This window comes from Papio anubis, chromosome 11 (assembly GCF_008728515.1).
Source record: "Papio anubis isolate 15944 chromosome 11, Panubis1.0, whole genome shotgun sequence".
Taxonomy (NCBI): domain Eukaryota; kingdom Metazoa; phylum Chordata; class Mammalia; order Primates; family Cercopithecidae; genus Papio; species Papio anubis.
The window spans coordinates 34,854,827-34,876,708 of record NC_044986.1 but is presented as its reverse complement, the minus strand read 5'-3'; the positions used below and the strand labels follow the sequence as shown (position 1 = coordinate 34,876,708).

The following is a 21,882-nucleotide window of genomic DNA, read 5'->3' as shown; positions in this document are numbered from 1 at the left end:
CGAGCATGAGAAAACCCAATTATTTATACAAGTAAAAAGCACCATCAAATATGCCCCAATGAGGGGCTGCCACACCTGTCTAAGTGTAGAAAGTTGAGCACCACAAAGAGAAATCTATCTACTTTTGGAGCAGCTAAGTAGTGAACTGAGTATTATCTGATAATCATGCTCAGCTCAAAAGGTAAACCAGACTTGGTTCCGTGCAGTTAAGCACACATCAAAGCCTTGCTAGCAGTTCCCCACCTTCTGTGTTTCTGGAGGTTCCAGGAAAATCAATAGAACATGAAGATGCATCTGGGGGCCCAAAGATGACACAAGGTCTCTCATAAATTGCATGTCTGTGAATAACTCAATTATCTACCTACCTCCTTCTCCCTATCCACATGTTCTCAGGCCATGTGCTATCATGGTTATAACCACGAGTTGAGGGAGTCAACTTGTAGTTACCAAAAGGAATATCTCAGCTCTTTAAGATATTTCTTTTATTTGGAGACCCTGGTGGGGAACTTTTCTTCAGAGGGAGAAGCAATCTTTAATAGTACTTCTTAACTGAAGAATTCTTCCTCCAGGGAGAAAGATGGTGTTTTGTCTAGAAGGCCCTATCTCTACTTTACCCTAGCATAACATTGCAAGGCAGATGCATGTTGCTCATGCTCTGTGGGTTGCTGTGTGTGGCCTAAACAGAGGCTCTGATTTGCTGTGAGAGCAGAGGAGAATTGAGACTCTCTAGAGGAGTACATAACAGAAACATAGGGCTGGATGCCACGACTGTTGGTTAGCATTAAAGTGAAGTTTATAAAAGGAGAGTAAAAGAAGAAGGGGAAGGACACAATGAGTGTGAAAAGGGGGGAAGAAAAAGAGAAGGAAGAGGATGAGGAGAAGGAGGACAAGGATGGAGGATGAGGAGGAGGCCACAGAAGCCATGGCTTAGCCTTTGTCTGAATGGTTTTGCCTTTCTTTCTCCAGTACCATTCAGCAGTCCTCAAGCAAGAAAGTAGAAAATGGCACATGGGAATGATCAAGGAATAGAACTGGTTTGATGAGCAGGGCCAAAATGTCAATGTGGGCTGGAGGTAATGTAACATTTATTGAGTACCTACTGAGTGCCAGCCATTCACATGTTATTTCTTATAATTCTTAAAAATGCCTGCTTGGTAAGGCAGATATTGTCAATTCCATTATAGAGATTACCAGCTTCCCTACTGGCTACAGAAGTACATCTCCTAACACTCCAAATAGCCAATTTTTGATGGAGTCATGCCAACTCTCCTAGCAGCAGTCATTGGGAAGCATGGCACAGATATCCTCTGCTTTTGAAGCCAACGGATTTCTCTTTCTCTTTACCTCATCTCCTTTCCCCAGCCCAGGACAATCTCTTTTGAGTTTGGGAGAGTAGCTCTACTCTCTTCACTATTTCTGAACCTATGCCTCTAAAATTCCTCTTCTGGAATTCAAAAGCCAGAAAGATTTGTGCAGTATTTGCCTTTCCTCCTGTCATGCGCTACCCTGTCAACAGGCACACGACCAGCTCTTGAATGGATAGAAGGAAAATGGAAAAATACAAGGAGAAAGAAAACAGATTAATATTCAAAATATTATCCCTGCCATCTATGCTGCTCTAAGCAGGGAAGATCTGATAATAATCTTAGAAGTAGGATGGCCCAAGAATGAAGAGGAAGAGATGAAATTTTGTACCTCCTTCTCAGATATTCAAAAAATTAAAAAACCTAGATAATCTTAGACACAAGTGTCATTTCAAAGAAAGAAATGTAAAAACAAGAGTTTACGTGGAATTTACTCCTCCAAAATAATTTCTAAAATCTCTGAAATAGAAATATTTTATATAGGGATGGGGCCAAGATAGCCAACTAAAAGCAAAGGTGATCAGAGGCTCCCATCAAAAAAAAAAAAAAAAAAAAAAAAAAAACAACAACAAAAAAACGATAACAGCGAGCCAATCCTGCACCAGCAACCAAGGTATTCAGGTTCTGTCATCAGAACTGACTAGGCAGTTGGCGTGACCCACAGAGAGGAAGGAAGAGCAGTGTGGTGCTGTAGCCCACTTGAGAGCCACACAGGGCAGGGGAGCCCCCATCCTGAGCCAGGAAAGGCAGTCAGTGAGTGTGCTACCCAGCCTGGGAAAACGTGCTTTTTTCATGGAACTGTGTAACCCATGGATTGGACGATCCCACTTATGAGTCCACACTACTGGGGCGAGGGTCCCAACCATGGAGCTGCATAGATTCTCAACAGCCACTAAGCTAGTATCTGCTTAAGCCTGCTGAGCTCCCAGGAGGAGGGGTGACCAGCACCACAGCTGTGGCTCCCTGCTGTCTAAGCTGTTTGAGCTCCTTAGGGGAGGGGTGACAGCCAATTCTGGGACCCATAGCTGCCTAACACACTAAGCTCCCAGGGTTGGGGAAGGGCAGCAGCCATCTCTATAGCTCCAGGCTGTGCTTTTCCCCTGCTGGAGCCAGGGATGATGGACGGCTTAGTCTCAAGAGGTATCCACCGCAGCCCAACACAGGGGCTGTGGCAGACTGCTGACGGAGTGCCTCTTCAGGCCTGACCTTGACTCATCCCTCCTCACTGTGTGGGGCCTCTCTGCAGGAACTCCAACAACTTTAGCCAGGGAGTCAGGGACAGAACTCTGATCTCCCCGGGCCTGAGTCCCTAGCAAGAGGGGTGGCCACAGTCTCTGCAGACCAGCAGACTTAGTCTTTCCTCCTGCTAGTTTGGGGAATCCAGGCAGCCCAGACAAGTGGGTTTCACCCAAGTGAAGCACATCCCCTCAGTCAAAGTGCTTCATTAAACAGGTTGTGCTCTCCCTGCCACCCACTGGGGTGAGACCCTCCAACAGGGTTGTCAGACACCCTATAGAGGAGTGTTTCTATTGGCATCAGGTCAGTGCCCCTTGAGGTCAGAGATCCCAGAGGAAGAAGCAGGCACCCATCTTTGCTGTTCTCCAGCTTCCTCAAGTGACATCTCCAGGCATGGGAGTGAACCAGATGAATAGGGCCTGAACTGAACCCCCAGTGAACCGCAGTGGCCCTACAGAAGAGGGACCTGACCACTGCAAGAAAAACAAACAGAAAGCAAAAACAATAGCATCAACAACAAAAAAAATGTATACCTGATGTAAATGACGAGTTGATGGGTGCTGACAAGTTGATGGGTGCAGCACGCCAACATGGCACAGGTATACATATGTAATAAACCTGCACATTATCCACATGTACTCTAGAACTTAAAGTATAATAATAATAATAAAAAACTCATATATTAGTTGACAAAGAATTTCAATTTTTTAAAAGTAACAAATAATAATTAAAGATTTTGTGAAATATTTAGGTAAAAAAAAAAAAAAGTCCCTACAAAAACCCCATCAAAGATCGATAGTAGACAAACTCATGAAGATGAGAAAGAACCAGCGAAAAAAAAAAAACACTGAAAACCGAAAAGGCCAGAGTGCCTCTTCTCCTCTAAATGGGCACAGAACTGGACAGAGGATGAGATGGATGAATTGACAGAAGTAGGCTTCAGAAGGTGGATAATAACAAACTCTGCTGAGCTCAAGGAGCATGTTCTAATCCAGTGCAAAGAAGCTAAGAATCTTAATTAAAGGGTACAGGAGCTGCTAACTACAATAAGCAGTTTAGAGAGGAACATAAATAACTTGAAGGAGCTGAAAAACACAGCATGAGAACGTTGTGAAGCATACACAAGCATCAATAGCCACATTAACCAAGTAGAAGAAAGGATATCAGAGTTTGAAGACCATCTTGCTGAAAAAGGCATGCAGACAAGATTGGAGAAAAAAAGAATGAAAAGGAATGAACAAAACCTCTGGGAAATATGGGACTATGTAAAAAGACCGAACACATAACTGATTGAAGTACCTGAAAGAGATGGGGAAAACGAAACCAAGTTGGAAAACACACTTCAGGATATCATCCAGGAAAACTTCCCCAACCTAGCAAGACAGGCCAACATTCGAATTCAGAAAATACAGAGAACTCCACTAAGATAATCTACGAGAAGATCAACCCCAAGACACATAATCATCAGATTCCCCAAGGTCAAAATGAGGAAAAAATGTTAAGGGCAGCCAGAGAGAAAGGCCAGGTCACCTACAAAGGGACTACAATCAGACTAAGAGTGGACCTCTCAGCAAAAACCCTACAAGCCAGAAGAGAGTGGGGGTCAATATTCAACATTCCTAAAGAAAATAGTTTTAAACCCAGAATTTCAAATCCAGTCAAACTAAGCTTCATAAATGAAGGAGAAATAAAATCATTTCCAGACAAGCAAATGCTGAGAGATTTTGTCATCACCAGCCTGCCTTCCAAGAGCTCCTAAATGAAGCACTAAATATGTAAAGGAAAAAACCAGTACCAGTCACTGCAAAAACAAACCAATATATAAAGACCAATGACACTATGAAGAAACTGCATCAACAAGGGTGCAAAATAACCAGATAGCATCATGATGGCAGGATGCAATTTACACATAACAATATTAACCTTAAATGTAAATGGGCTAAATGCCCTGATAAAAGACACAGACTGGTAAACTGGATAAAGAGTCAAGACCCATCAGTGTGCTGTATTCAGGAGGCTCATTTCATGTGCAAAGACACACATAGGCTCAAAATAAAGGGATGGAGGAATATTTACCAAGCAAATGGATAGCAAAAAAAAGCAGGGGTTGCAATTCTAGTCTCTGACAAAACAGACTTTAAACCAACAGAGATCAAAAAAGACAGAAGGGCAGTACATAATGGTAAAGGAATCAATTCAATAAGAAGAGCTAACTATCCTAAATATAAATGCACTCAACACAGGAGGACCCAGATTCATAATACAAATTCTTAGAGACCTATAAAGAGACTTAGACTCCCACACAATAATAGTGGGAGACTTTAACACCCCACTGTCAATATTAGACAGATGAACGAGACAGAAAATTAACAAGGATATTCAGGACTTAAACTCAGCTCTGGATCAAGTGGACCTAATAGACATCTACAGAACTCTCCACCCCAAGTCAACCACATGGCACTTATTCTAAAATCAACCACACAATTGGAAGTAAAACACTCCTCAGCAAATGCAAAAGAATGGAAAACCACAGTGCAATCAAATTAGAACTCAGGATTAAGAAACTCACTCAGAAATCACAGAACCACATGGAATTTGAACAACCTGCTCCTGAATGACTCCTGAGTTGTAGAGGACTATGTGCTCGCAAAGGAGACGTTCCTGATAAGTCCTGCTCTTGCAAACAAAGCAGGGCATTCCTTCCCTGCAAACAGGGAGGACAAAGGAGCCAGCTGCAAACAGCAGGCCCTGGGGGCTGATTTATGTGTAAACATCTCGAAACTCCAGAAAATCAGGGAACGGTCAGAAAAACAACAATGTGTCTTGTGACTTGGCAACATGCCACAAACGACTGTATAAAATAAAGCAGAGTGTGTCGTTCGGGGCAGCCGCCATGTTTGTCTCGTCCTGTGTTGTCTTGTGTGTTCATTCCTTTGCTTAGGAAACACGCGGACCCCAACATCTGGCACAGCGAGCAGGGTCCGTGGCTCCACGAGAGCAAGGAACCGGAGGCAGAACACCCCGGGCAGGTAAATAAAGAAAGGGGGACCCACGGGAAAATTATGGGGAATTCCACCTCTCTGGCCTCTGAATATTTGCAGTTACTCCAGGGACTGATGTCTATAGGAGGAGAAGTAAAAGAAAAGACTTTGAAGCGATTGTTTGCCCCTGTTGAACAACATTGTTATTGGCTTCAATATCAAACCAAAGTGCAGTTACATTGAAAGGAATAGTTACAAGTGGTTAAAGTCCTGCGACAAGCTCATCAGCGAGGGCAAATGATGCCTCTGACTTTGTGGACTTTGTGTAGTTCCATTACTCAGGCATTAGAGTTACTTGAAACTGACTCAGAGCATGGCGATACTGCCACAGGAGGTAAGGCATCTGAAGCTTTAGAGAGGAATGATCCTAGAGAGAAACATATTTACGCCCTGGTTGCTGAGGACAAGGAATTGGAAGAAGAGCTAATGCCTCCTTCATCTGAAGGAAATTCTGATTTGCAGTGTAATTTAGAGATGTTACAACAGTTGTTAAAATTGCAAGGTACCGCTGCTCCTGTTTCTCCTATCTCTCCACCACGAGCCTTCCCTGTTACCTTCCCTTCTGCTCCTTTGGAAAAAGATTTCCCTTTGCCTCCACCTCCAACCTCTTTGCCTATGTCAGGTCAGGTTTTCTCTGTGCCTTTTCCTCCTGTAGGAGAAAAGAAGGAATCGAAGGAAAAGGATGATTTCGAGGAATTAAATCTATTCCCAATAACACGGGCTGCTTTCGGCCCCAATGCTCAGTTCCCAAACGGTGGCCAGAATGTGACTTTTACAGCCCTACAATTTAAATTTTTGAAAGAAATGAAAGCTGCAACAAAAATTATTAAGATCTTTAAAGGCCAGTGGAGCTAATTTAGATGAGTATATTCGGGCTTGTGCAGGTGTTGGAGGAGCTATTTACAATGCTCAATTGTTCGCTGGAGCACTTTCTAAGGCCTTAAAGAGTAATTCTAAACAAGGTGTATGTTTTCAATGCGGGAAACCCGGTCATTTTAAGAAAGAATGCCCAAAAAAAGTGGGCTTCCCGACTACTAAAGAGACAAAGTTACCTTCTGGGGAGTGCAAACGATGTGGAAAAAGTCGACATTGGACAAATGAATGTCGTTCAAAAACTGATAAGAGTAGAAATTTATTGTCACCCCCCCGGGAAACGGGAACCGGGGCCCGCAGGCTTGGGGCCCCAACAATTACAATGCAGGCCTACCACAATACCTTATTATGGTACAAGTCTCACAATTTAAGTGCCTAGAAGCAGGGGAACGTATTGCACAATTGCTTTTATTGCCTTTTTTTCCTTTCCCATCTAGAGATGTGTCTCGTTAAGGAGGTTTCGGTAGTACTGGGAAAACTGTTTTCTGGGAAACTTTAGTTTCTGATCAAAAACCTTTATGTTCATTGCAAATTAATGGGATGCTTTTTGAGGGATTAGTCGACACAGGAGCGGATGTATCTATTATATGCTTGGCTCAATGGCCTGATCATTGGAAAAAGAAACAAGTATCGGTTACTCTATCCGGCCTAGGTACTGCTTCTATAGTCTACCAAAGTGTCGAGCCCCTGAGCTGTGTAGGATCTGAAGGACAAGGAAAGGTGTTCTTTTATATTGTTTCCATTAATATTAACCTTTGGGGCTGTGATCTTTTACAACAATTTGGTGCCTTTTTAAGCACTCCTCATATTTCTTCAACTGTCAAAACTATGATGTTCAAAATGGGCTACAATCCTTTAAACTCTTAGCCACTGTCCACAAGCCTCAAACTTTACAATTGAAGTGGAGAACTATAACTCCTGTTTGGGTGGAACAGTGGCCATTATCTAAAGAAAAACTTAAGGCTTTAAAGAATTAAGTTAAGGAACAATTGGCCGAGGGGCATATTGAACCAAGTACTTCTGCATGGAATTCCCCTGTGTTTGTCATTAAATTTAAAAAAAAAAAAAGGAAAATGGCACTTATTAACTGATCTTAGAGCTGTAAATGCTTGTATTCAACCTATGGGGACTTTACAACCTGGGCTTCCTAATCCAGCTCTTATCCCACAAAATTGGAAATTAATGGTTATAGATCTTAAAGATTGCTTTTTTACTATCCCGTTACAACCCCAAGATTGTGAAAAATTTGCCTTTACTGTTCCCGAATATAATAATGGACAGCCTACTCAAAGATATCAATGGAAAGTTCTTCCTCAAGGTATGCTTAATAGTCCTACCTTATGTCAAGAGTTTGTTTATAGAGCCTTAAATCCTGTTAGATGTCAATTCCCTACTGTGTTAATATACCATTATATGGATGATATTCTATTAGCAACTCCTGACGAAGTCCTACAAGGTCAAGTTTTTCAGGTCTTACAACAACAATTAACTCAATATAATTTACATATTTCTTCTGAGAAAATACAGACTCAATTTCCCATTCAATATTTGGGATACCTTTTAGCAGAAAAGCATATTCGGCCACAAAATGTTCAAATTCGAAGAGATCAACTTTAACCCTTAATGATTTTCAAAAACTGTTAGGAGACATAAATTGGCTTCGCCCCATCTTAGGCATCCCTACTTACAAACTGCAATATCTATTTGCTACCTTGGAAGGAGATTCAGATTTAAATAGTTCTCGTCAATTATCCCCTGTAGCAGAAAAAAAAATTGTCATTTGTAGAAAATAGAATTAGTGAAGCTCACCTTGATTATATTGCACCCAATCTTCCACTTTCGTTGTGTCTTTTTCATACTCCCCATTCGCAATGGCCGTTTTACACCAAGATAATAATATTCTGGAGTGGCTGTTTTTGGCTAATAAAGCCATTAAAAAAATTCACCCATATATTGATAAATTGGCTGAATTAAAGGATGACATCGAGCTCATCAGTTGCTTGGTGCTGACCCTATAAAAATTATTACCTGATTATCTAATCAATACATTGAATCTCTATTGGAAACTCATGAGGGTTGGCAAGTGGCTTGCGCTGAGTATTCTGGTTCTTTTTCTCAGCATTATCCTAGTAATAAATTATATGCTTTTCTGCAACAATATTCTTTATTGCCATATAATTCTATCTCTTACACTCCGGTTAAAGGTCCTACCTTTTTTACTGATGCTTCCAGCAATGGAAAAGCTGGATACTAGACATCAGATAATTCAAAATTTCTCACTACCCATTTGAATCAGTACAACAAGAAGAACTTTTTGCCATTCTTATGGTTCTACAAGATTGGCCTCAAACCCCTTGTAATATAGTTAGTGATTCCCAATACGCTGTATACGTAACTAAACATATATCTCAAACTTCTTTACCATTATTTCCTCAAACTCCTTTACAAAAATTATTTTCTTTATTATTTATAGCTCTTACTTCTCACACTGCCCCCCTTTTCATCACTCATATTCGCTCCCATTCGTCGTTGCCAGGACCTTTAACTTTTGGGAATAACCAGATTGATTCCTTACTTATTGGAAGTGTCCAATGGGCTCAGGATGAGCACCAACTACATCATACTAATAGTTTAGGATTACAATGGCGATTTTCTATAACATGCTGTCAAGCCCGAGCTATTGTCAAAGCCTGCCCATCTTGTGCTCCTATTATTGCACCTTTTTTAAGTCCAGGTATTAATCCTTGAGGCACTCAACAAAATCACATTTGGCAAATAGATGTAACTTATGTTCCTTCTTTTGGTCGTTTAAAATATGTTCATCATACAATTGATACCTGGTCACATTTCCAATGGGCTACACCATTGCCTTCTGAAAAGGCTGACTCTGTTATTACTCATTTACTTACTTGCTTTGCGGTTATGGGAGTTCCTGCTGAACTAAAAACTGATAATGCCCCTGCTTATTGCTCTCGCAAATTGGCTGCCTTCCTTTATTTATACCATATTCGTCATTCCACTGGTATTCCATTTAACAGTCAAGATTAAGCAATTATTGAAAGAGCCAATGCTACCTTAAAATGACAACTTTTAAAACAAAAAGGGGGAGATGGGCGAGATTCCCCAAAACATCAAATTCTGAAAGCCCTTTTTACTTTAAATTTTCTCAACCATTGGCGCCAATTACAGCAGTCTGCAGTGGTGAAACATTTTCAACAGTCTTTAGAAAAGCTGCAAAACAGTAATCTGTGGGTGTATTATCCTTCATTACAAGGGCAATATTTAAAAGGAAAAGTTTACAATGGGGCCGAGGCTATGCTCTTGTCCGTACAGGTGCCGGAGACGAGTGGTTTCCATCTCGACGGTTGAAACAGTGCCATGGCGAAGAGGAGCTGATCCGAAGAGTTCCTCAAGGAATTTCAGGAGCTGAATCTGAGCGCTCAGAGAACACTCACCTTCGGGACTCGACGTGCAGAGCCCCCGACATGGGGTCAACTGAAAAAGCTTACTCAGAAAGCTGAAGGGGTTGTTCAACAAGCTGGGAAGCCCAAAACCCCACTGACTTTATTCCTGGCTATGCTGGCCGTAGTAAATTGTCAGGTAACGGGCGGAGAATTTACATACCGGGCTTATATTCCTTTTCCACCCTTATATCAAGGTGTGGCCTGGGGAGACAGAAAAGTCCCAGTACTTACTAATGATACTGCTTGGATGCCATCGCCTTTTTTAAACCAGGATCCTGAATTAGACACTGGCACAGTAAATAGTTCATATCGATTTGGGGTTGAAGGGTTACCTATATGTCTTGGGAGTAGTCCACATTGTCTGCATCTTTCTCATGAGGCTTGGGCTGTTCGCTATAACCATAGTCATATCTCTGCCTTTACTATGATTATTGTGGCTCAAAGTTTTAAGTATAATCATACTGCAGTACTTAATGAAACTCTGCCAAGTACATTATCTTTATGCCCTATTCCTGATGTGTCCGGAGGTGTTTCCCAACTAGAGTGGACTAGATGTAGAAGTAGTGGGCCACAATTGTTGTTAGAAGTAAAAGAGAAGAGTCGTAAATACCTTGTTACAGATTGGAGTGTACATGGAGATTTTCAAACTAAATTCAGCCATGTCAACCTGCATTGGCATAAAGGTAATCACAGCATCGCTGCAGATGGCAATGAAACTATTATTTGGAATGATGTGGTTTATCACCCCCTATGCCGCATTTGGCTAATACCTCACAAATACAAAGTCATATTTGGAAGTTGCTAGCTGCTGGTAAACCAATGTTCACTTTCACGGGAAACATGTCCTTAAATCTTACTACTAATATTGCTAACCCTTTCCATATATCTTTGCATCGAAATAGTTCTAGATATGTTATTGCATGTGTAAGAAAACCTTATTTGTTGTTAACAGGAATTTTTAAATGGGATAATTATACACAGGTAGTTAACCATATGGACAATTGTACATTCTTAAGTTGTATAAATACTACTTGGTGGAATAATAATTGGAATGAGTCTCATTCCGATTTATATATACTAAGAGCCAGAAAAGAAACCTGGCTACCTGTGAACTTAACACATGCCTGGAGTGAATCTGCTGGGGTTACTCAAATTTACAAAGTAATGCAAGATCTTGTCAACTGCAGCCAGAGAGTGGTTGGGGTCGTCGTAGCAGCGGTGGTGGGACTTGTAGCAATTGCTTCCACTGCTGCTGTTGCTGGACTAGCCCTACCCCAGAGTATACAAAATGCAGAATTCGTACAACAATGGCATGAACAATTTCATTTGTTGTGGCAACAACAACGAGACATAGATGCTCATCTGATCGAACAAGTGGATAACTTGGAACAATTGGTTTCTTGGATAGGAGATCAGCTAACAGTGTTGAATACTCGAGCTTTGTTAAAATGTGATTGGAATACTACCCAGTTTTGTATTACTCCTGTTCCTTTTAACAGCACTGTACATAATTGGACTGAGATAAAGAGACTTTTAATTGGTCATAATAATCTTTCCCTAGAAATACAAGAATTAACACAAAACATTTCTGAAACATTTCACAATCAGTTACCATTGCTTACGGGTGCAGATTTGATGACTGGTATTACACAAAGTTTGATGTCTTTGAACCCTATGAGCCCTGTAAAAACTTTGCTGACTTCTGTTTCTAGTAATATATTGATTGTTGTTCTTGCATTTGTCATTTTCACAGTCTGCTGGAGACGGTGCCAAAGGGCAAACACTGAATCCCAGTGAGCCCAACATGTAATGATGGTTTTGAAAGAAATTCAAACTTGTAAATAAAGAAAGGGGGAGATGTAGAGGACTACGTGCTCGCAAACGAGACGTTCCCGATAAGTCCTACTCTTGCAAACGAAGCAGGGCGTTCCTTCCCTGCAAACAGGGAGGACAAAGGAGCCAGCTGCAAACAGCAGGCCCTGGGGGCTGATTTATGTGTAAACATCTTGAAAATCCAGAAAGTCAGGGAACGGTCAGAAAAACAACAATGTGTCTTGTGACTTGGCAACATTCCACAAACGACTGTATAAAATAAAGCAAAGTGTGTCATTCGGGGTGGCCGCCATGTTTGTCTCGTCCTGTGTTGTCTTGTGTGTTCATTCCTTTGTTTAGGAAACACGCGGACCCCAACACTGAGTAAATAATGAAATTAAGGAATAAATAAAGAAGTTCTTTGAAACCAGTGAGAACAGAGACGAGACAATCTACCACAATCTCTGGGACACAGCTAAAGCAGAGGGACATTTATAGCACTAAATGCCAACATCAAAAAGCTGGAAAGATGTCAAAATCAACACCCTAACGTCACAGTTAAAAGAGCTAGAGAAGCAAGAGCAAACAAATCCAAAAGCTAGCAGAAGACAAGAAATAACTAAGATCAGAGCAGATAGACACATGAAAAACACTTAAAAAAAAATCAATGAATCCAGGAGCTGGTTTTTAGAAAAAAATTAACAAAATAGATAGACTACTTAGACTAATAAAGAAGAAAAGAGAGAAGAATCAAATAGACACAATAAAAAATGATAAAGGGGATATCATCACTGACCCCACAGAAATGCAAACTACCAACAGAAAATGCTATAGCCACCTCTACACAAACAAACTTGAAAATCTAGAAGAAGATAAATTCCTGGACACATATACCCTCCCAAGACTAAACCAGGAAGAAGTTGAATCCCTGAATAGACCAATAGCAAGTACTGAAATTTAGGCAGTAATTAATAGCCTCCCAACCAAAAAAGGCCTAGGACCAGACAGATTCACAGCTGAATTCTACCAGAGGTACAAAGAAGAGCTGGTACCAGTCCTTCTGAAACTATTCTAAACAGCTGAAAAGGAGGGATTTCTCCCTAGCTCATTTTATGAGGCCAGCATCATCCTGACACCAGAACCTGACAGAGACACAACAAAAAAAAGAAAACTTCAGGCCAAGATCGATGCAAATATCCTCAATAAAATGCTGGCAAACTAAATCCAGCAGCACATCAAGAAACTTATCCACCACGATCAAGTCAGCTTCATCCCTGGGATGCAGGGCTGGTTCAACATATGTAACTCAATAAACATAATCCATCACATAAACAGAACCACTGACAAAAATCACATGATAATCTCAATAGATGCAGAAAACCCCTTTGATAAAAATCAACATCTCTTCATGTTAGAAACTCAATAAAATAGGTATTGATGGAACATATCTCAAAATAATGAGTTATATATTACAAACCTACAGCCAATATCATACTGAATGGGCAAAAGCTGGAAGCATTGCCTTTGAAAACTGGCCAAGACAAGGATGCCCTCTCTCACCACTCCTATTTAACATAGTATTGGAAGTTCTGGAGAGTCAATCAGACAAGAGAAAGAAATAAAGAGTATTCAAATAGGAAGAGAGGAAGTCAAGTTGTCTCTGTTTGCAGATGACATGATTCTGTATTTAGAAAACCCCATCATCTCAGTCCAAAAACTCCTTAAGCTGATAAACAACTTCAGCAAAGTCTCAGGAGACAAAATCAAAGTGCAAAAATCACAAGCATTCCTATACACCAACAGACAAACAGTCAAATCATGAATGAACTCCTATTTGCAATTGCTGCAAAGAGAATAAAATACCTAGGGATACAGCTAACAAGGGATGTGAAGGACCTCTTCAAGGAGAACTACAAACCACTGCTCAAGAAAATCAGAGAGGACACAAACAAATGGAAAAACATTCCATCCTCATGGATAGGAAGAATCAATACTGTGAAAATGGCCACATTACCCAAAGTAATTTATAGATTCAATGCTATCCCCATCAAACTACCATTGACATTTTTCACAGAGTTAGAAAAAACTACTTTAAATTTCATGTGGAACCGAAAAAGAGCCCAGATAGCCAAGGCAATCCTAAAAAGAACAAAGCTGGAGGCATCATGCTACCTGACTTCAAACTATACTACAAGGCTACAGTATTTAAAACAGCATGGTACTTGTACCAAAACAGACATAAAGACCAACGGAACAGAACAGAGACCTCAGATATAACATCACACATCTACGACCATCTGATCTTTGATAAACTGGACAAAACAAGCAATGGGGAAAGGATTCCCTATTTAATGTATTGTGCTGAAAAAACTGGCTAGCCATATGCAGAAAACTGAAACTTGATCTCTTCCTTACACCTTATACAAACATTAACTCAAGATGGATTAAAGACCTCAATGTAAAACCCCAAACCATAAGAACCCTAGAAGAAAACCTAGGCAATATCATTCAGGACATAGGCATGGGCAAAGACTTCATGACGAAAATGCCAAAAGCAACTGCAACCAAAGACAAAATTGACAAATGGGATCTAATTAAACTAAAGAGCTTCTACCCAGCAAGAGAAACTATAATCAGAGCAAACAGGCAACCTACAGAATGGGAGAAAAGTTTTGCAATCTACGCATCTAACAAAGGTCTAATATCCAGAATCTACAAAGAACTTAAACAAATTTACAAGAAAAAAACAACCCCATAAAAATTGGGCAAAGGATATGAACAGACGCTTCTCAAAAGAAGACATTTATGTGGTGAACAAATAAATGAAAAAAAGCTCAACATCATTGATCATTAGAGAAATGCAAATCAAAACCACAATGAGATACCATCTCATGTCAGTCAGAATGGCGATTATTAAAAAAGTCCAGAAACAAAAGATGCTGGCGAGGCTGTGGATAAATAGGAACGTTTTTACACTGTTAGTGGGAATGTAAGTTAGTTCAACCATTGTGGAAGATGGCGTGGCAATTCCTCAAGGATCTAGAACCAGAAATACCATTTAACCTAGCCATCTCATTACTGGGTATACACCCAAAGGAATATAAATAATTCTACTATAAAGACATATGCACATGTATGTTTATTGCAGCACTATTTACAATAGCAAAGACATGGAACCAACCCAAATGCCCATTAATGATAGACTAAATAAAGAAAATATGGTACAGACACAATATAGAATAATATGAAGCCTTAAAAGGAATGAAATCATGTCCTTTGCAGTGACATGGGTGAAAGTGGAAGCCATTATCCTCAGCAAACTAACCCAGGAACAAAAAACAAAACACCGCATGTTCTCACTCGTAAGTCGGAGTTGAACAATGAGAACACATGGACACAGGAAGGGGAGCAACACCACTAGGGCCAGTCGGAGGGGTGGGGAAGCGAGGGGAGGGAGAGCATTAGCATAAATAGCTAATGCATGCTAGGCTTAAAACCTAGATGATGGATTTGATAGGTGCAGCATGCCACCATGACACACGTAGACCTATGTAACAAACCTACATGTCTTGCACTTGTATCCTGGAACTTAAATTAAAAACAAAAGAAATATTTTATGTAAAACTGTTTTATAATCATATACAAATAACCACAATGAAAACAATACTGACATTAATAGAGCTTTGTCATAAAATGCTTTTCAGTTTCTTATATGTATAGCTTCCCATAGTCCTCAAAACAATCCAGTAAGGTAGATATTTATGTGTTTCAGTGGAGGAGGTTATGAGGTTATGAGACTTTCTCAAATTCATGTAGTTAGTGTAGGCTAAACTCAGGTTCTGATTCCAAATCCGACCATCTTTCCAGTATCTTATGCTGCCTCCAAGCTGTATTCACTGAGGCTAGGAAGCGTAGTAAACTCTAAGATACAAAAAACCAGCTGAATTTTTGCCTTGAGAAAACACTACCATATTGATTAGAAAAAGGAAAAAGCTGGAGCACCTTCTTTGCTTGTTAGCTTCCTCTCACAGTCTTGAGCCCTTCAATGCTTATTGTAAGACAATGTGCTGGATGCAGGTATCAAAAGGTGACTGGCTCAGGGCCTCTGCTACAAGACAACCACAATGAAGCCCAGGAGACAGAAATGTGGACAAGGACATACCAAAGTTTCTGTGTGCAGTAACAGATTGTTAGTTTGTACCAGTAGTACAGAAAGAGGACCTCAGTAAGAGGAGCAGTTAGGTCTGCCTTATGGTGTTAGAAGAAGGAATACAGATTAAGAAAACCTTCATATTGTCTACGATGTTGAATATGAGATTGAAAGAAGGGTAAGATTTTGCCAGGAGGTGCAGCCCAGGCAAAGAATAGCGTGAGCAAAGCAAGGAAGAGTCAAAATGAGCTGTTCACAGAAGTCCAGTATGGCTGGATGTCAGGGAACAAGTAAGGAAATGGTAGGAGGTCAGGCTGGTCAGATCACCAGGAGCTGCCCTGTGTTGCCTTTACAAGTCTGGCCTTTACCCTTAACAATAAGGTACAAGTCCAGGTCCTATTTACCTTTGTATGATTAGCACCCAGCATAATATTGTAAAATATAGCCAGCTCGCCCTCCACGTATGTTTGTTGAATTTATTCCGTCTTTAAACACACACAAGAGATTCTCAGGCTCAGATTTGCATTTTAGGATCTGGCTATGGAAAAGATGAAAGATACTGGTGAAAATAAGCTGGAAAGAGATTACTACAGAGACATGGGAAGCTTTGAAATATAGGAATTAAAAAAAAAAAAAAAGGCCCACTTTAGAAACACTGTTGGTGTGCTCAAGAGAAAGAGGAGAATGCCAAACTTCTAATTGCAGTAATGAATGCCATTGTCCAAGATGAGGAACCTGGGAGAGGACTTTCAATGCTGCTGGTGGTAAATATATTCCAGTCCTCCTGAATATGTCTCAAATAACTTGAATACTCATCATTGATATTAACAGCCCTGTATTCATAAGAAAATTAAGACCAAATAAATCATTAATGCCCTACTTGGCTAAAAGTCTCTGGACAGGCAATTCAGAACATTTCTAATTTGGTATGTTGAAAATTGGAAACTAGTCCTTCATGACACTATAATCAGGAGATCCTCATAGGCATTGAATAGTTTGCTCTGCTATATGTGGGAATTAAGTCCTTAAATAATGTTCTATTATCTAAAGGAACATTATAAAAAGAATGAGAAAACGATTGTTAGTGACATTCAAAGTACCGTTATTGTATTTTCTCCACATCTGCACCCTACATCTCAAAGAAAATCCAAAAAATATATAATTAAATAGGAAATATCCTGAGCCCATAAGTAGAATAGTATATAGTTTACAGAAAAATATTTTAAAATCAGATCTAGAAAAAGAGCTACCATGATCCTACAGAGGAAAATCAATTATTCTTCTTAAACCAATTTATAGGCTTAATGGAATTCGAATAAAAAAATCCCAGCAGATATTTTTGAAGCTTTACAAAACCATTCTAACATTAATTTGGAAGAAGCCAAGAAAATTTTGAAAACTTGGAATAATGAAGGGTCATTTATTGGATCTACCATATATTATCATGAAATTTGTAATGATTAAAACATTCAAGATTTAGTAAGGAGATCTATGGAATTAAATTTAAAATACTATATAAGAAGTTATTACATAAAAAGGAATTCAGTGTCTGAAAAATTGAAGCATTCTGAAATGTGCTATGTGATTTGTTGTCTATTTGGGAAAAAAATTAAAATCAGATCCTCACCTAATATTCTGTATAAGAAATCAAAATATTAAAATGTAGTTTAGTTTCATTATATTTAAAAAATTTCAGGCCAGGCACAGTGGCTCATGCTTGTAATCCCAGCACATTGGGAGGCTGAGGCAGGTGGATCACCAGGTCAGGAGATCGAGACCATCCTGGCCAACATGGTGAAACCCTGTCTCTACTAAAAATACAAAAAATTAGCTGGGTGTGGTGGCGGGCACCTGTAATCCCAGCTACTGGGGAGGCTGAGGCAGGAGAATGGCATGAACCCGGGGGGTGGAGCTTGCAGAGACCCAAGATCGCACTACTGCACTCCAGCCTGGGCGACAAAGTGAGACTCCATCTCAAAAAAAAAAAATTCAATCACAATTTAATATTTGTAGACAAATTATATTATCTTTTTAACCTTAGTGGCATATTGAAGCAGTAGAAAAGTTGTTTTAACTAACTTTGAGGAAATACCATTATTAAGTATGTGTTCATGTAAAAATTGCTGTAAGCTACATTTTTTCCTTTTCCTTCTTAGCAAAACGATGAGATCAACTTCAACCATATGGAAGCATTTCTACACTTAGTTTGAGGAGGAAAAAAATCAAATTTGCAAATAATGTCAAACAAAATATGCATTTCCAAATCCTAGCAAGATTACCAAACACATCCTTATCTTTTTAGAAAGACCTCATCTAAAATAGGACAACTATTCTGTTTTCAGAAGTCTTCGAATAACATTTATATTTTTTAAAAACTAGAAAAGGAAAACCAACCACAGAAATAACACATAAAGAAAAATAATTAGATACAATTCCAAAGAACAGATATTACAGTCAATGAGTTTGGGGTATTCTCCCTGCCCCCATGAACCTTCCCTGAACATTGGGCTTTCTATATCTTATATGCAGAAATCTACATCATTCCTATACTCCATTTTTATATCTGTATTGACACTGTGGAGGACAATTCCAAAAAGATCATTATTTTCTTTGTTCAAATCTAACATTGATAGATGCTTCTGCTCTCTAGTTCTGCCTGTTTCTCGGAAACTGGCCCAAACCACATAAATGAACAACTTCAACACAGCTGCAAAATGCTCAGCAACAGTAATATTAGAGGTGGAATAACATGCACACGGAATAGTGCTGTCAGGAGTGAAAGTCCACTGGGAGAGTGAAATTCTGTTTAGGGTCTGGTATTATCTAAGGACTTTCTACCATTCACTTCCATTCTAATCCCTAGATTTAGGTCTATGAAGGTACAAGTTAATGATGACTCAGGCTGTGAATACTGACAAGAGTGGAAGATCTTGGTTTTCCAGGGTTGGATGTTCCCATAGCTGAATTATGGTGACAGAAATCTGGACTATGATCTCAGAGGACAAGGGGCCTTTGCCCTCATGCTGATCTCCAGTCACACAAAGAAGCATAAGAGAGGGAAGAGGACAGTGCCTGTATCTAATGAAATTGACCAGTGCCAGGCAGACATTTCAATATTTGGGGGTCTTTCCATTAGGGCCATTCTGCTACTATAGAAAAGAACAAAATATCTCCTTTCATTGTAAGAGTTCCTTTCCCCCACACCAGGGACTCCAAATCTGGGAGAATTTCTTTCCTTTGTTATCCACCTGCACATATGACGTATCTGAAATATTGTTGAGCCTTCTCTCCCAGGGCATATCACAGCTCTCTATTATAATAAGGCCCATCTTTACTCATGGTCTTTGGGGTTTGATTTCTACTTCTGGATCACAGATTGCAACCCTAAAATCTGATTTCTGAATTTTGCTCCCAGGAAAGGGGATAAATCCTTCACGAGGAACTGGATATCTAACTGAGTACATACTTTAATAAGAGCGTAGCAGCCTGATCTTTCCTGTCCACAAAGAGAATCTTTGGTTATGTTAACTAACACAAATAAGATGTGACAGCCGTTCTACACAAAAGCCTAGGGAAAGTTTGTTTCCCTAGGATGAGAAAATAATTCATCCTGAGTTATAGTAAACCAGGTGAAACTCTAGATAAATAATATTTTGGGGCATCTTTTGTTTGGTCCAAAGCCACTTACTTTTTCATGGTTAATAATATGTTGAGCTAGACTGGGTGCTACATAGAAGAAATGAAATACTGACCTATTTCTTTCTCCCTTTCCCCTTCTCTCCCTCACCTTTAATCCTCTGTTTCTTTCTCCCTTACTCACTCCTTGCCTCTCCTCTCCTCATCCTTATTTATATATATTAATAATATCACATTGGCAGTAGACCAATAAATAGCATATAGTTATATGTTTGTTGACTTTAATGGCTAGTGCAGGTCTCTATTTAGGCTTCCCTTGGAGATTATGTTTCCCTTAGGTTTATAGAGCCTTAAATATACACGAATTGAGATGGGTGAGACTCTTCAACCAATCCATCTTGTTGATAAAAGTCACTTCCTGGCAGTTTAATTTAAGGAGAATCCTGAATGAAGGAAAAAATAAGTTAATTACCATTTGCCAATTGACAGGCATGTGGTAAGCAGATTACCTACTTGCAACCCTATAAGGCTGGCATTATTAGTCTCAGTTTATAGATAAGAAACTGTGCTCAAGATCACATAGGCAGTTAATTGCAGAGCTGGGATTCAAACCCAATTCTGATTCTAAAGCCCTTGTTATAACCATGCAGAGATGGCAAATTTGTACTACGTGTGTTGTTGTTCCTTTTTGCTGAGCCTATGGTAAGAGAGGTCAATAATCTCTCATTTATCTCACAACTGGCCTAAGAGTTTTTCTCAAGATAGCGTGCCAGGTCCTGTTTCCTAAAACTGGCTCCCAAGATGAAGCCTATTTGCTGCCAGCGAAGGTTTGAGAGACGGGAGGCTATAGGACAATGTCTGGAACAAGATAGAGGCAGATGTCAGAGAATAACACATATAGGAGGACCAGATAGATTTGCTTGATTGGAATGAAGAAAAAGACATGGAAATGGGGGATGATGAGAAGAGATGATGAAAGAGACTTGGAAGGCTCTGGCTGGAGTTGGAAGGTGCTGGTTAGAAGATCATGATACACATCCCTCGACGGTCCAAAATGCTGCTGAGGAAGTTGTAAAGACTTGGATTCAAGCAAAGAAGGCTCTAATAACCTGAAATGATTTGACCTGGCTGTAGAACCTGGTGAGAAGGAGGAAAAACGCATCAGGATTTTGTTATGGATTTCACATGAAAAAGCACACTTTTTTTTGGAGCTCCAGCCCTGCTATAAACCTGACTATAAGCATGAACACTGAGGAACTGAGGTGGAGAAGAATTGTATTTTAATTTGTATGCTAGACTATTTAGCTTAATTGAAAGATGAAGATTTAGAAAAATAGCATCACTGAATAGCAAGAGAATGGGCCCCAGAGTCAGACACTTATCTGATTTGTGACCTGGCTCCACAGTTCACTAGCCATGGGACCTTGGGTAAGTTGTTTAACCTCCTTGACCCATGTCGTATGGAAGGAACAGAAGCTATGTCCCAAAAGTGTTGTGAGAATTAACAAGAAAACAAATATGCAGAAACAAAGGTAGTGCCTGGTACACTGTTGGCACTCAATAAATGTCAGTTTCCTCTTCTTGGTTCTGGTTTTTGAGCTTTGTAAATTATTTAATATTTGTGCACCTATATTCTTTGATCTGTAAAATAAAGATAATAAAACTTGTTTTGCCTATATTACAGGGTAGTGTTTCTCATACATTAGTGTGTAAAGAATTCTTTGAGGTCTCTATTCAAAATGCCAATATCTGGCTCACATTCCCACACATCTGCTTCAGGAAGTCTGAGCTGGAGCCTAAGAATCATGCTGCATGCTTAGCAGTCCCTCTAGGTGCTTCCAATGCAAGAGGACCATGGACCACACTTCTGACAAATTCTGATCTTAGCAGCACCTATAAGGGGACAGCATTCTTGAAGGGGAAAGCAGGGTTGTGAGGGAAAGAAAAAGAGGGAAGAGAGGAAAAACTGGAAAATAAGAAAGTGAGGAAGAATATTTCTGAAGACCATCTGACTAGTAAAGTGTCAAATCGAAGTCTGTGTTTCAGGACTCCAGCCTCCATCTCCAATGTTCTAACACCCATCCCAGACAGACAGACTGACTTCTCTGGTTTTAGAGACAGAGATAAACATCCTCAATTATAATGACAGTAACTCAAAAGCTTGAGTTTGGGTAAAGAAGTAGTCTGTTTTCTCAATCAGCAAAGAAGGCCTTTTCAGGAACAAAATAAAAGTAAATGAAAGCAAGTTTAGAAGTAACTGGTCATTAACACAATTCTCAGCTAGGGAGTAGACCTTTGCAGCATAC

General features: G+C 39.8%; 1 protein-coding gene across 1 annotated transcript in view; it reads right to left on the bottom strand.

Annotated features, from left to right (window-relative positions):
* HPSE2 (heparanase 2 (inactive)) overlaps nucleotides 1-21,882 on the bottom strand; it is a 777,655-nt gene that overhangs the window by 243,004 nt on the left and 512,769 nt on the right. The gene's annotated exons all lie outside the window — the stretch shown is intronic.